General features: G+C 47.2%; 1 protein-coding gene across 3 annotated transcripts in view; it reads left to right on the top strand.

Annotated features, from left to right (window-relative positions):
• LDLRAD4 (low density lipoprotein receptor class A domain containing 4) overlaps positions 1-14,744 on the top strand; it is a 282,754-nt gene that overhangs the window by 246,986 nt on the left and 21,024 nt on the right. The window contains exon 1 of one of the 3 annotated variants that reach the window (XM_082753639.1): positions 14,444-14,556. The exons of 1 other annotated variant lie outside the window; for it this stretch is intronic. The gene's annotated coding sequence lies outside the window, so the exon portion shown is untranslated. Of the gene's footprint in view, positions 1-14,443; positions 14,557-14,723 lie in introns of those variants that run through there. One more of the 3 variants, XM_082753638.1, reaches the window with a different exon arrangement.

The raw sequence follows: 14,744 nt of genomic DNA, 5'->3' as shown, positions 1-14,744 counted from the left end.
CATCACTTCCAGGCACCTGCTTTGGTGCATGCTTCGTCTCACCTGTTTGCTTTTATATACGGTCCCTCACTTTATTTATGTATCTATTTATTTATTTATTCACTTTCTTAGATTGAATCCTAGTTTGGTTTCGATTCATCTCTGCTTCTCTCTATGGATTTATTTTTTTTTTCCTTTTCTTTCTGGCATTCTGCTTGGCACTGCAGGAGCAAATTATTGAAGGCTCCCTGTTTCAAGGAGTTGTGAAGAAAATTGTCAGTAGTTATTTGAAGCCGGGCTGTGAATTTTGCCAACTGCGATGGGAAAACAAGGTGTAGTTTGCTGTTCCTGGTCTGCATAGCCTGGAAGGAAAGCAAAGGCTGGGTGATAGAAGAAAATGTAAGCAGTTTCTTGGTGGTTTTATTTTTTCCAGCTGCTGGTGGTGAAGAGGATTGCTAGGTACTATGACCACAATATTTGAACTATGTGTCTAACTAAGTTTGTTTGCTTTTACTTGAGTTTGAACCTCTCAGATTGCATTTTTTTGTTTTTTAAGCCTTTAATTATTTCCTGGTGTTGTTTTTGAGACACCAAAAAATACTCCAGGATTAGGAGTAAATAGCTTTATTTGTGGTAGTATTTAGGCCTTGTTTTCCCTGTTTCTTTTCCTGCTCAGAAAAAGAGAGCACAAAGCACCTGGAATGCAGAAAATGCAGTGGATGCTCATTTCTTCTCTTACCTCTTTAGTCTGGCTGTGTGTTTCCTGCCTGTGGCTCGGTTGGAGTTTGTGCTAGTACAAGAGCAAGTTGTCTTGGTGATTCACTAGATGCTACCTGATATATGGGAAATAATATTTGCTGTCAAAATCGTAATAAGGCTTCCTTCAGGGTTTGTTTGGGTTCTTATCACTTAGGCAGCTGAAGAGCTGAGAATACCCAGATTTTTTTTGCACAGTGGATGGGAGCATTTTATTCCTACCGTTTTACAAGCAATTCATCTTTTTTGTCATAGTTCCAGACCTCAAGACTGTAGATATAAGGACCATTTTTTTTTTATTTTTTTTTTAAATTACATGTTGCCCAGGCCACTGGAGCTGTGATTCTAGACTGAAGGATCTCTGTGTTCCTGCAAGCCAAACAAATAGTGCGAATGAACTCATTTTACCAATATGGTGTTTAACAAGCATGGGAGAAATGGGAAACCCTTTGGGTCTTTGTAGTTCTTCATAATTAAAGATCGCACTGTATAGTTTGGATTATTTGTTATTATAATGAGTTGGATTATCTATTAGTGGTATTTAGTGATGGTTTTCAGTCCAGTTCAAGTGTTTTTGTTCCCGTATCTATTGGCCATGTGTATTTCCAGCAAAAGCCATGCTTTAAGGTGCCGACACCTCCTGTTCTGTACCCCAGGTCTAATGCAGTAGCATATAAAAGTGTCTTCACACACTTCACACTATTATGATGCTAAATTATTTAGGTTTTTGAAAAGGCATTTAGTCCTCTGCTGCAAGATGATTCAAATGTGTACAGCAGTGGTAGTTCAATGTATATTTGTCCTTAAATGCATATAAAAGGTGGAAATGTTAATTTTAGTTTCACTGAATCTACCAGGCTGGAAACTGAATGTAAATCCGAGTGTGTATCTCGCTGTTGTGTTTTGCCTCTAGCAGCTTTTAGGATCACAAATGCACATTTTTAATGACTAAATGTAACATTAACAGAGAGCCATTCTGCCCCAGTTGTTTCATTAGAGAATGGACTTGCTAGAGACTGCTTTTAAAGTAGACATGGCTGTCTAATCAAGGCTTAGAAAAACTGAAGAAAAAAAAAAAAAAAGAATATCTAAAAGAATATTAAAAAGCAGAGAGAATAAGATTATTTATTTCTATGCGAACTTTTGAGTGGTAGCAGGACTGTGAAGTAGGAGGAAGGGGTTGCGGTGTATGGCTACGTGAAATGCACTGCTCTCCAGAAACTTTTAATTCAGTCCTACCACAGATGCTTGTGAGGCTGCATTGCCCCCGCAGCTGGGATCCAGCGGTGATGTAGCAACAGATAACTGAACACATTCGCCATGGTTTTGTGTGAAAATCACTGACAGAGATGGAAGACTGTATGGGTGAAGGCAGACCATCAGTTTGTATTTTTCCCCCCAGTTTTTAGGTAAAACTCTTCTGCATTTTATGAAATGAACAGCGAAACTAAAACATTTTGAAAAGCTGCCATAGCCTTTCTCTCGTTTTTGCATTTCAGGACCCGAGGGAACGGCATGGAGCTGGGACAGGGGAGGGTCAGGCTGGGGGTTAGGGAAAGGGTCTGCACCCAGAGGGTGCTCGGGCACTGGGACAGGCTCCCCAGGCTCTTCTCCCAAGCCCCAAGTGATAAGATGAAGGGAAATGGCCTCAAGTTGCGCCAGGGGACGTTTAGGTTGTATATTAGGAGAAATTTCATCACTGGAAGGGTCATGTGGCTTTGCAATAGGCTTTCCAGGGAAGTGGTTGAGTCACCATCCCTGGAAGTCTTCAAGAAACGTGGAGATGCAGAACTCAGTGGCACGGTTTAGTGGTGGACTTGTCAGTACGAGGTTAAAGGTTGGACTGGATGATCTTACACGTCTCTTCCAGCCTGAACAACTCTGTGATCTTTTTGGGCCCCTTCCAGCTGGGGATTTTCTGTGACTCTGTGGGCCAGCTACAAGACTGTACGTGGCACCAGTTCCTGGCTGCTCCCTCTTCCCTTTTCTTTCCCAGCAACGTGAAACAGATCAGTTTGAATGAAGTGGTTTCTGCTACCTCCCGATTCCCTGCGTGGTTAAAAAATAAAAATAAAAAAATGGTGTTGCAAGATTCACGTGAGGATTCAGTCTCCCACCCACCCCCCTTAATCCTCCGTGCCTGGGCTGCAATTTTAGCCCAGTGGTGCCCACGTTACGGGGAGGGAGCCGCGCCGAGCGTAACGCTGCACCGAGGGTTTTACATTTGTCTTCTGGCGTGCTGCGTAGCCAGGATAAGTCATAGCAGTTTCTCCAAATCCCTGTGAGTTTTTTTTTTTCCTTTTTTCTTTTTTTTTTTCTTCGAAATGAAGTGATTAGCTTCTGCCGTAAACTTCCCCTCGTCTCGGGCATCCAAGCCTTGTGCTGAGCTCGACAGCATTCAAGATCTCCTGCCCACATAGACTATTAGGTTCTGCTTATCCTTCGTTTCCACCGCCTGGTGAAATATTAGATAACGGGGAAGGAGCTTATCTTACACGCGTCTGAACTGACAAATATGGCAGCCTTTCAGTAAAAAGGCTAATGCAGACGAGGCCTTTTTCCTGGCTGGAATAAGAATGAGGCTGGTACTTGTCTTCTGCCATTGACAATGGTCAGACGCGTGCAGCGCGATTTCCATAGCATCCAGACAGTCAGAGTACCTAATATCTACCTGTCTAGTCAATACATCAGCTTTGCTAGAGCGGAGGGCTGAAGTTTGTCATTGAGGCTCGTTTCTAATGCATCACGAATGGATCTGCCGCCGGTACTCCAGGGTAAACAGCGTAAGCCGCGCAAATTTATTTACCAGCAATGACAAATAACTGTGTCAGTCACTTCTGTTTTGTTCCCTAAATAAGACGTTCTCTATAAATGCCCTTATGGATTTAATTTTTGCAGTTTTAAGCAGGAGGAGGAGGAGGGAAGGGGAGGATTTTTTGCTGTTTGAACAATACTGCTGGGTTCACGTTCATGTTTATTCCCCTCTGTGTTGCGGCACATGAAAAATCAGGGTAATAATCTTCAGAGGGACCCATTTCGGGATGTAACAACTGGAGGGCAGCAGCTGGGAAACTGTCCCAGTGGCAGCATCGAGTGGAATTTGTTTCAAAAAGCCGGGCTGAACGACAAATCCGTGTGGTGGTGGTGCTACCTGGAGGGGGAAGAGGAGAGGGAAGGAGACGGCTGCTCTGCCTGCGCTGCAGCGAGCGAGCCCGGCTGCTCGGAAGTTTTTTGGATCGTCTCAGGCACGGAGTCATGCTTGAAGTTTAGCACTTCCATTTCGAGCAAGAATACTCACCATTATAATGTGGTGGTGTAGCTCTGCCTTACATTCACGCAGATATTTTGGGAAATTGTTTTCCCAGCCTCAAATCCTAAACCATACGTTCGCTATTGGATTCTCAGCCACCAGCTAAAAATCCGAATGTCTGACAGCCCATAAAGCTGGGGATCTGGTGGGAGAAACTGGTAGCCTTTTTAGAAATGAAGGAAGAGAAATTAATGCCTGGCTTGCCTGCAGTACAGCAAAATAGAAATGTGCTCTGAGGAGTGGAGGAAGTGGAAAGAGTTGTTAGTTGGGCAAGCCAGACGCACCTAGACAGCATCCTGAGCCGCTGCCAACCCACACTGGGTTTTTGGACCCCTTCCAGGCTTTGTTCCTGAAAATAAATTGTTCAAGATGGGAAACTTTGAAGATTGCATTGACCAGTGAGCCGTGTGGGTGTGTGACTGCTAGGGGAGAGAACCTGGGCTTTGGATCAAGGGCTGAGGCTCACGGAGAAAAAGAAGTGATCAAAGTTTAGTCTGTGTTTCGGTTGTTTGCAGAGGGTGGTCTGCACTTTTTGTTTGTTTGTTTGTTTGTTTCTTCCTTATAAATGGGATTAATACTGTCTCTGGAAATCGAGTAAGAGCTGTCAATTGGATTATTTAGTGTAGCTATTGACTTGCCGTGTAGCTGCTGTTCGGTTTCCTTCCATCTGAAATGTTTGCCTCCGTATCTACTTTGCAGGGGGAGCATTTGAAGAAATTAAGTAACGTCACCAAACCGTTCGGAATATGTAAAACAATGGGTATATGCTAACTATTATGTTATTTACTTAATGCTTTGATAGCCGTGTTGCAAAACAAATGAGGAGGTGGGGATGTCTTTTGGAACAGAATATACTGCAGTGCCTGCCTCGATCTGCATTAGACATCTGCACTGTGAAGTACAAGTGATGCTGAAAGATGCACTGAGAAAACAAATGGGTTGCAGTGCTGCCGTGTTAGAGATGGCAAAACGTGTAGGCAAGAGAGAAGCTAAAACCACTTTATTGTAGGCAGAATTGTAAGGTATTAGCTGAAGAAGTACAGCAGAAAAGGTAAAACACGAACATTTTGGAAACTGGGAATGGTAGTTCTTTACGTGAAGTAAATTCACACTTAAAAAAAAAAAAAAAAAAAAAAAAAAAAGAACAACTTTTTTTTATTTCTTTTAAGCAGAAAAACAGACCCTCAAAGTTCTAAGATTTAATACTTGGAACCACAGCTCTTGACTCATAAAGTGAAAAACAAAACAAAAACCACCTTCCTGACTTTTTTGGAGGTATTCAGGCTGAAGTTGGCTCTGAGGAAGACACCTACCATGAACAAAAAGTTACAGCCTGTGCTGTGAGAGCAGGAAATATGAGAGGACACAAAGGGAAAATGCCCCAGCCCTTTTACATTCAAAATGTCTAAGCAGTCTGCCCAAACAAGGACAGATCCAGGCCGAGAGCCAGTTTGGGCTGAGTGACAGATTCGTGCTCCTCACATGCACGGTCTTGGCTGGAGCAATTCCCTTCTTACCGTCTTCTGCGTGTAAAACAGCAACGGCACACCACACAGCGACAGCAAGGTGAAGGTATGTGATGTGGCTAAAATACCAACAGGATGAGCGCTGTAATGGGTGTGCCTTTTCTAATGAATTTAGCAAACCTGTGCTGATACAGTGCCATGCAGCTCAGCCGTGCTGTGCTTGCTCAGCACTGGATGGCAACAGCTCTCCACCTTCACCTGCCACCGGCGGGGACGCTCTGGGCTCCCTCCTGCAAGGACATCATGTGTCCCGATGGCAGCGAGGGGAGCAGGACCCCAGAGCTGGGGTGGAGCAGGGAGCTCTTGCTGTGTGGTGTGAACTTTGTGGTGTGGATGATTACGAGTTTGCGCCACACTTGGTTGAGGCTGCATCAACAGGAGAATTGGCTCCTGTGCCGTGCTGATGCTTCAGGACGTGGTTTCTCTTGCTCGTGCACCAATATGTCAAGCAGTGGATGTTAATGTCACGGTGCTAAAACCTTGTTCTTTGCTCCTCTGAGCAGGCTCAGGAGGCACATTGCCGTTTCTTTACACTATTTCATCTCCCAGGTCTGATTTCAAAGACCCGTGGCCGGCTCTTTGCCACAGCAAGTTCGCACGTGTCGTCCTCCAGGGCTGCTGTGCTCAGGCAAGGCAGGCGGCAGCGGGGGCGTGCACGCATCGTAACATTTCTGACCTATATAAGCAGGTGTTGGGTGAAGTCTGGCGTACAGGGAGGACGAGATGCTGCGTGCAGGTGGCCTGAGCGTGCTTCAGATCCCGGACACGTCCCAGCTCCGCGCACACCACGTGTACACCGTGCTCACGAACCACCACGCAGCCTCCCCCCCTGTCGTCTGTCTGGGACTTGTGAATGGCCCGGAGCCTGCTCGGAGCTATTATGCAGATGAGGATGCCGGGCGTCCTGCAATCCCGGACAAATCCCCTTAGTGCTTTTGGTAAATCTGCCACTGGGATTTGCTGTTGTGACAGCACGGCCTAAGCGTGGTAAAAATAGCCTGTCTCCCGGCGGGTGAAGCAGCCCCTCGCTCCCCAGCGGAGGGGTGAGCAGCCAAGGCTGCCTGCAGGTGGTTGCACAAACGCGCGGCGCGGGTCTTGGTGGCAGGGCGTCGCACGTGAAAACCGTGCTTTGGATTTTAACCAAAAAAACAACGATTTGGTCAAATGTGAAGCATTAGCCCTTTTGCAGCCGCCGTCGGGTCACAGGTGGAAGCGAGCATGGGTCAACATGCTTCATACTGCTTTGGCACACGTGTGGATGCACGACCTTACACGCCACAGGAGATTGCATTTATTCCATAACCCTGAAAACAGGTATTTTGCTCCACAAGGAAAGCTATACAGGAGGTTGTGTCCCGCCCAAACGGGGTGTAACAGTACCCCGCTAGCGGGCTTACACCGAGGGGCTGCTGGTGAATCACTGCAGTGTCAGATGTACGGCCGTACCGAGTGGGAGCATGCGATGAAGTAGTTTGGAAGGCAGCCTGCCGTCCAAAAATACCAGCCAACCGCCTGTAAGATGCATTAGCTGTCAGCTCCCAGTGTGTCTGATGAGATTTCAAGCAAATTTGGCTTTTTTGCTGTCGCAGACAGAAAAACACCAGTGCAGCTGTTTGGGGCCTGCCTCTTTCTCACTGGCGAAGGGCACCTGCCTGTGCGCTGCTGGACAGCCACGGACAACGCACCTTTGTGATGCAGGAGCTTCCGTGTCCTCATCAGAAGTGGCCCAGCAGCCCAAATTTCACAGGGCAGCGGCGTCCAGACGGCGTGCGGTGGCTGGACTCGGCGAGGTCGTGCTCAGTGGTGGTGCTGCACGGGTGCAGAGAGGGGCAGGGTGCAGGCACCGAGGTGCGAGATGCCACTGCCTCTTCCAAAATCGGGTGGGACTGGCTTCATGTTGTGTGAAGGAGATGTGGATTCCAGCTTCCTCTCACGTTGCTAGGGTGCTGTCCATCAAGTGATGTTAGGAAATCATTTTTTTTTTTAGAAGCTACACCAGTTTTGACATGCTGCTTTAATATTTTTCTGGCTGCAATAGGGCAAGACATAGAAATCCAATGCTGTCATCACACAGAGCTGTGAAGCATTCTCTCTCCCTCTCTCTCTCTCTTTTTTTTTTTTTTTTTTTTTTGCTTTCTCTCTCTTGTACTGTGTCATATGGAAACCAGATCAAGATTATGAAATTATTGCCCACAAACTGTGATCTTTTTTCTCTTTTGTGGTGGGAACTGACAAGGCAGTGACGGCTTAGTGCTGTTGGTACTAGCTGTTCACGCTGCACGCATTTGTATGTATTGGGAAGCGCCGAACTTGGCGTGCTTCTCGCTTGGCACGCAGGCTGGTGAAACGTCAGATTTTTAATCGCGATAAAGTTCACGAAAGAAGAAATTATGGCAGATGTTTCCTTTTGTCGGAGCTGAACTGAATCATTAAAATGTGCTATGATGTACTACGAACGAGTCAGTGTAAACACCATCCCCGCGAACATGTCAGAAGGCTGAGGAACGTGGACCATTCATGGTAATGTTGGAAACCATGTGGTCTGCATGCTGCGTTACCAGGCTTTTCTCTCTAAACGCAGAGCATGAAGCTTATGAATTTTTATGGCCTTTACACAAAATGAAACGCTCGGCTTTGGTAAAAATAGCCTGGTAGCTTCTGCAGCCCGGTTGTCATTTCGCTGGGTGTTTACCCAAAGGTGTGCTTCTCAGAGGCAGCAGGGAGGGACGCGATTCCCACCGGGCGTGGAGCTCGCTCTCCTAATTCCCTCTTTTCTCTGAGATGTTGTGTTGGGAAGCGTTGCTGTTTGCTGAGGAACGTGATGGCACATCAAAAGACACAACCGAGAGCAGCGATTGCATGTGGAGACTTCCCAATATCCTTCCACTTCACATTTTTGGCTGATGCCAAGTGGTTATGGCAAACCTGCAGGAAGCATCCCGAGACAGCGGGATTCTCTGTGGACTTTCTCTCCGTCTCCAGGCTCACATCTCTGATGTGAGGATTACGGTCTGCACTCGCTCAGGCCATTAGTCAGAAGAGAAGTGCACGATGAGGAGCTTCCTGTCGCTTCCCCGTGAGCTGAATAGATGATACCCGCAGTTGTTCTCACTTTTGCTGGCCTGAGGAGACTTGACTGGATCCGGTTCTTATTCCAAGTGCTGCCAGTTCTCCAGGCTGTACTGCAAACTGGGTGGCTTCTTGAAAGCTTCAGCTGCTGGAATTGTTCACAAATATCTCCGTGTTGACTCAGAGGTCAAAGAAATGCTGTAAAGATAGGATCTAAGGCTATCCCAGTGTTGTTTTATCCTCCTCTTCTGATTTGAGGGGACTTGACTAACACTTTTGGGGTGCTGGGGGCTGGGAATAAGACACTCAGTTATATCATAAAATAGGTTATAAGCCATAGCAAATCCCAATCATTGTGCACATTAAAAATCTCAGTCCCCATCCGTTTTTTGGGGTGCACTGCAGATGAGGTGAATGTGTTGTGCAGACCAATTTAAACACTCTTAAACTGTGACCCCTTCTCCAGATCAATTATATTGATTTACCAGGGAGAAACGTGTGTGTGTGCGTGGACATAAATGATCTGTATACAAACAATGTATTCTCATCTAAGCCAGAAGCAATGCACTTAGTAAAACAGTCAAACAGGTCTCAGTGATAACAGTTGTTAATGGCAAAGCATCTCTGGTTATTGCGCCATGGAAATTGGTGGATATGCAGTATGCCTTTTTTAATTTGCCTAAGTTTTTACACCTCTCTTGCACCATAGGACCTTAATCCATCATGAAACCACGTTAGAAGCCGCGCCGCTGTATCCCGAGGCAGATGCGAAATCTGTGTGAGTCACCGATTTGCGATCATGCTGAAGGAAACTGAGTCTACAATTCTTAGGAAAGAAGCTGCCAGTTTGGGATTCATTTGCGCAGCTCCTTTTGTATAAATCATTAGTGCTATAAACTATCCATTATTGTTAGAAGAAGAAATTTAACAATGCAAATAAAACAAAATACTGTGGCAGAGCAATTTTATGCTCGATTGTAATGTTTAATGGCCTGTTCTCATAAAGAGATTTTCCCATCCTTCAGACCTATCATGTGTGTGACTCACTTGATTTCTGATGGGCTGAACATCCCCAATTTTATTCCTGGAGTTGTTTTCTCTGCAGCAAAATCTGTAAACGTGCTGCCGCATGGGGTTATCCAGGGTTAATTTCCCTTATGATTACACATCCAGACAGCATGTATGCAAATGCTGCAAGACAAATGATGAGAAAACCATAGGATGAAAGTGTAAGAAGAACATTACTTGATTTTTGCTCATAGACCCATTTTTCAGTATCAATGTATTTCCCTTATTCACTCTTAAATGTTTATACCAGCTTGCATCGGCATCGTGGGCTTTAAAAAACATTTTCTGGCATCACGGACCTCAAATAGTGCATTACGTTGCTTCTTTTTCTCCCCCAAATTTCTTTGGATACCACTTTTCTGGGTTCCCATCTTCATTTTTGCTTTCAGGCGCTAGACTGCAACATCAGTGAGGCATAGTCTCGTATCTCTAAACCAGCTGATTATATTAATGTCAGAAATAAAAGAAAGCTCATCATATTCAGCTTGTATTTTCTGTACTTTATTGTTATCATGGTTCAGTTCTCCCTTCTTGTCTTGGTTCTGTGTCTTGCCCTTCTTGTTGTGTTGTGTTTTGTTTTGTTTTTTTTTTTAAACCCGAAGTTTCTGGGTTTTCTTGTGATCTGAAAGGGTTTCTGCACCATACGGCTTCTTCAAGTCTGTCCCTACACCTTAGAAAGCACTGAAATATCTTGATAGTGTGTTAATCTGAAGCCAAGTGCCCATTGTTTTCTTTTCCTGGCTGGCAGGGAGTTTGTTGACAGTCGAGATTCATGAACTGAATAATCCACCTGGCAGGAGACTCTCTGTAACCCCGAAAAGCATGCTTTCCTGCAAGAATGAACGCTCCTTTTCTGTGTGTAAAATACTGCTAATAGCTTATTTAGCAACCTATATTTCTACAACAGGGCTTTCAGTTTTGTGCTGGAGGTGGATTCTTGCATATGCATGGATTCTAGCACCCATGCTAATTCTGTCTCTCGTTTAACTTTCATCTGTTCCTATGGTAAGAAAATGCATGATGCGATCTCTCAGCTTTTTAATGTGGTCCTTAGTGCATCTCCTCTAGCTCCTGTTTGAATGGGCTAAAAAAAAAATATATAATGAAGGATGATTTTTCCCTGTACTTGCTGGAAATTGTTTGGAAACAGCCACTGGGACTCTGTAGAGCTCACTGCTCCATTGCAGTTGCTGTCGGGATAACTTTGAATAAGCATGGAATTAAAACAAAAACATTGTGACCTTTTCTTGCATTAACTTGTTTTCTCTTATTTAAATGGCTCATTTCTACAACCAGTGGTTAGATTAGAGCTCAAAATAAGCCAAAAGCTGTGAAATATGATCAAAATGAAGGACCGAAGGGGTTGCGGTGTTTTCAACATGGCTGATTTGGTTCCCAAGATTTTAATAGAGCTAACTGGAGGACTGAGGTAGTCAATGATTAAAAGAAGTGGAAGTCGCTGTATAGCAGTGTTCAATATAATGGATACCTGCCTGGAAACCAGGTTCTCGGCCACCTGTTTTCTTTGTCCCTCGTAGGGCTATTTCCATGGTCTGAGCAGCGCAAGCTGCTCATCAGCCCCTTGCCCAGAGTTTCCCATTCCTTGTGCGTCAGGAAATGCTAGGAAATCCCGTACCTGTTTTCCAGCAGTGGCATGGGAGCATCAAAGGTACCAGCAGCGCAGTCTCCTGGCTAAACGGGGCCAGGGTGTGATCAGCACAGCAGCATTTAACCCTGCCGGAGGAGACGGCTGTAAATTACCTGTGCGAGGACGGGTAGACCTGCAGTGGGGATAGCTCACGAGTAGATGGTGTCACTCGCCAGTGTAAACAAAGCGAGGATAGTCAGGGCTGAAATGTGACTGCTTTTCAAACAGCATGTTATAATTCTGTGTCCCGGACTGAACCCTGTGTCCGGCACAGGAAAACAACCTAGCGGATGCGTGGCCAGCACATGGAGCATGTGGGCTGTGTGGCTAGCTGTGCATCAAGGACTGCTGGGTTTTTCTAGGAAACAAGATTTGGAGGCAGGTCTTTAGCTGAGGATTGCAAAGGGTGATTAAAAAAAAAAAAAAAAAAAAAAAAGAAAAAAAAGAAAATAGAAATCAGTTTCACAATCTTTCCTATTAAAGAACGGCTTTAACAGCAAGTTAATTTAGAGGCCTTCAACACTGTCCTCTTCTGCGTTAAATCCCTCCCAAAACTTGCTTTTTTTCGCTTGTCTCACTAATCTCCAGGCTGCTCCCATCTGTTTGGTTCCTTGCACCTCATCACATTAAACACAGCGACATAATGTATCTGGATGTGCATGTGCGGGCACGCGAGTTACCTGAATTCACCGCAAATGGGAAAGGCACTTTTACTTTTCCTGGTGTGGTGTCATTCCTCAGAAACATTTTCTGACAAACTTAACCTATAGATGCCAGATTTAACCAAAAAGGTGGAAGTTTACCCCAGGAGGTGGCAGCTTGAGAGCTGGGGGCACGGGAAGTCATCGTGCACGTTTGGGGTTGCTTGAAGCCAGCCCAGGCGCAGGTCCTCACCAGAAGGGCTCTCCTGGTCTCCTGCTCTGTCCCACGATCACCATTTCCCACCTCCTTTTTTATGATCACTCACCCAGCGAGCAGCAAGCCATTCGGTTTCAGATCGGATCGGATCTGTGGCCAGCCCCACAGCACCCAGATTCCCCAGGCGAGCAACCCACACAGGCTAACAGCGGGCAGGGGGAAGCAGCCCCGTATTTTCCAGTTTCAAAGCCGTGTTTTTTCTCTTACTCTTCACCAGCTTCGTACCTTTTGGTATAGTTGTTAATGTCTGTGGAGTAGCAGAGGAAGAAAAAAAAAAAGGGTAAATAGTGTAAATGGGAAAGTCATGTTGAGAAACGGTGTCTGCCCAGTTTTGGTCACTGAAGATTGACTGTGTTTTCTTCTGTTTCACAGATTACCATCTTTGCTATTAGTAAAATAAAAAAGCAGGTCTGGGTCCTGTGGCTTCCAGAATGATTTTTTTTTTTTGTTTCCACAGTCAAGACTGAGGAGATAGGAGGCAGAACAGCAATTACAGGCTTGATAAAATTTCACGTAAAACTTACCCAGTTTAACCAGCCCTTGGCTTTATCATTAATATGCCAGGCTTGTAATGGTTTGTGGAGGAGCGCCACAGCCGGCTTGGGGAGCTTCAGCCCTTTCTTCCTCCAGTGCGGCCGTGCTGGTTTGAGGTCGGGGTGACACCTCAGCGATAAGGCAGGCAATCCGAGAAGGAGGCAGGTCCCTGTGGGCCTGCTTTGATGGGATATCTGGCACTTGTTGCCCTGTTGCTCAGCTTCTACAGGGCTTGAAATGTGAAACCTGACGATAAATTCTTCACAAATAGGTCAGGAGCCAACCATTGCTCTGAGGATGCTTGGCGCTTGCCTCACCTATGGACACAGCAGTCTGCAGCCAGTTTTCAGTCACTTTGCCTGCACCGGTGCAACAATATCTTACTGAACAAATGTTGGCCTTTCAAGAACTGAGAAGACTGTGAGCCAGCAGTGTGCTCAGGTGGCCAAGAAGGCCGACAGCATCCTGGCTTGTATAAGAAGCAGTGTGGCCAGCAGGACTAGGGAAGTGATTGTCCCCCTGTACTCGGCTCTGGTGAGGCCGCACCTCGAGTACTGTGTTCAGTTTTGGGCCCCTCGCTACAAGAAGGACATGGAGGTGCTTGAGCGGGTGCAGAGAAGGGCGACGAAGCTGGTGAGGGACCTGGAGAACAAGTCCTACGAGGAGCAGCTGAGGGAGCTGGGCTTGTTCAGCCTGGAGAAGAGGAGGCTCAGGGGCGACCTTATCGCTCTCTACAGGTACCTCAAGGGAGGCTGTAGAGAGGTGGGGGTTGGCCTGTTCTCCCACGTGCCTGGTGACAGGATGAGGGGGAATGGGCTTAAGTTGAGCCAGGGGAGTTTTAGGTTGGATATTAGGAAGAACTTCTTCACTGAAAGGGTTGTGAGGCACTGGAACAGGCTGCCCAGGGAAGTGGTGGAGTCACCATCCCTGGAAGTCTTCAAAAGACGTTTGGATGTAGAGCTTAGGGAAATGGTTTAGTGGGGACTGTTAGTGTTAGGTCAGAGGTTGGACTCGATGATCTTGAGGTCTCTTCCAACCTAGAAATTCTGTGATTCTGTGATCTAAGTGGGATCACTTCTCTGAGGCCCTCTCCCCTCCTTGCTTTTGCTCCTTGAGTCAAGGGCTTGGTCTGCAGATGTGAGGCGCGTGGGGAGCAGTGGCTATCGCCCCATGGTCAGAGCGTTTGCTGGGGGTTTGGCCATCTCCCATGAGATGAGGAAAATAAGGAGGACCTCGGAGGAAGGCTTGGCCCCGCTGGTTAAGCAGGTATGGGAGGAAAGGAGGGCGCTGGGTGATCACTGGGCTTGCTACCGGGAGAAAATTAACCAGAAAAAAAAGCGGCTCCGTGGCCGGGACGGGGCAGGCAGAGGGCTTTAAAGGGCAGGCAGCCTCCGGGAGTTGTGCCAAGGACGCGCAGGAAACGGGAGCCCAAAACCTGTGGCATTTTTCATTTCCCCTCCCCCTCTATTTTTTTATTTTTATTTTTTAATTTCCTTGGGGGGGGGAGGCAGCCTCCATTTTGGGGCGAGCGGCGGCGGCCGCCCCGCCTCCCGCCCTGCTCCCCGCGGGCTCCCCCAGGCGAGCGGCGCCGGGGCCGGCGGCAGGGCGGGGGCGGGAGGAGGAGGAGGAGGAGGAGGAGGAGGGAGCGGAGCCGGCGGGAGGAGGAAGAGGAGGAGGAGGAGGAGGAGGAAGGCGAGGAGGCTCCGCCGGGCGGCCGCCGGGCTTAAAGAGCGGCGCGGTGCGGTGCGGTAAGCTGCCCGCTCTCGCTGCCCGCGGGTCTGGCGTGGGGACGGCGGGCTGGGGCTGGGGCTGGGGCTGGGGCTGTGTGTGCGGGTGGGGGCGGCCATGGCGGGCTGGCTTTTCTCTCCCCGCCGCTCCTAATTCTTATTTTTCCTCTCCCCGATCATCCCCGCGGGGACCCAGCCCCGCTCGCCAG

The sequence above is a fragment of the Aythya marila genome (assembly GCF_965140915.1).
Source record: "Aythya marila genome assembly, chromosome: 2".
Classification (NCBI taxonomy): Eukaryota; Metazoa; Chordata; class Aves; order Anseriformes; family Anatidae; genus Aythya; species Aythya marila.
This window is presented reverse-complemented; position numbering and strand designations above follow the sequence as displayed.